This window comes from Cricetulus griseus, chromosome 2 (genome assembly GCF_003668045.3).
Source record: "Cricetulus griseus strain 17A/GY chromosome 2, alternate assembly CriGri-PICRH-1.0, whole genome shotgun sequence".
Taxonomy (NCBI): domain Eukaryota; kingdom Metazoa; phylum Chordata; class Mammalia; order Rodentia; family Cricetidae; genus Cricetulus; species Cricetulus griseus.
In genome coordinates this window covers 433047221-433048431 of record NC_048595.1, presented here as the reverse complement: position 1 = coordinate 433048431, position 1211 = coordinate 433047221, and the positions used below count along the sequence as shown (strand labels likewise).

At 40.3% G+C, this 1211-nt stretch overlaps 1 pseudogene; it reads left to right on the top strand.

The window, feature by feature from the left end:
* Positions 1-460: 460 nt before the first annotated feature.
* On the top strand, positions 461-801 carry LOC100760640 (annotated as a pseudogene).
* The last annotated feature ends 410 nt before the right edge of the window (positions 802-1211 follow it).

Here is a 1211-nt window from a genome sequence, read left to right as displayed (position 1 = left end):
CCATATTCTACCTCAACCTTCAATATTTTGTACATATGAAAAATCATGTGTTTAGACCATCACAGAATGTTGTACATTTACCATTACCAAAAAACTACACACATATTTTAAATCTTGCCATTCTTGACTGTGACCTGAAGGTATGATTAAAAATATGTAAATTTATATATACTCATATACTTTCCTAAGTCAATGGTCAGTTTCTCCTCTCTTGCTGAGGAACTCAGCCTTTGTGCATAAGATCCACCCTTTAAACATTACACTCTGCAGCAAGAAGAGCAGAAAAAGCACAAGGCAGAATAGGAGACCAAACAGAGCAATTCAGGCAATTCTTTTGAGAAGCTTTCTTCCTTTGGATCAATCTTGTTTGAATGATGGGATTCAAGAACACACAGCAGCTCTTTCCAACTTCTTGGCACCGATGGAGGCCTGCTGGGAACAGGACTTCTAAAAAGCAAATATGTCTGGAAGGCTGTGGTGCAAGGCAATTTTTGCTGGCTATAAGCGAGGTGTCCAGAACCAGAGAAAGCACACAGCTCTTCTTAAAACTGAAGGTGTTTATGCTTGAGATGAAATGGAATTCTACTTGGGAAAGAGATGTGTTCATGTGTTTAAAGCAAAAAAACAACACAGTGACACCCAGGGGCAAACCAAACAAAACCAGAGTGATCTGGGGAAAAGTAACCAGGGCCCATGGAAACAGTGGCATGGTTCATGCCAAATTCCGAAGCAACCTTCCTGCAAAGGCCATTGGACACAGAATCCTTGTGATGCTGTATCCTTCCAGGATTTAAACTAATAAAAAAGTAAATAAATAAAAGTGGATTTGTGAAAAAAAAAAAAAACCACATCCGTTTCCAGAAAAAGAGAACAGACATTTGCAGAAGTGGGGAGCGAACGTCAAATGAGAGCTGCAGATCTCCACCTAGATGGAAATTATGACTAGGAAAAACCATGACTAGGCTATTGGGTCTTTGAGTGACAAAGGACTGCAAGCTGGACTTTCAAAGACAGAAGCTTGAAGTAACTAACACTGACAACCAGAGACTCATGGCTCTAGACTCTGAAAGCCAGAGCCTTAGTGCTCAGAGCAGCAGTTCTCAACCTATGGGTCTCAACCCCTCTGAGACTCAAGTGACCCTTTCACAGGGGTTGCATATCAAAGATTTACATTACAATTCATAACAGCAGTAAAATTACAGTTAACAAGT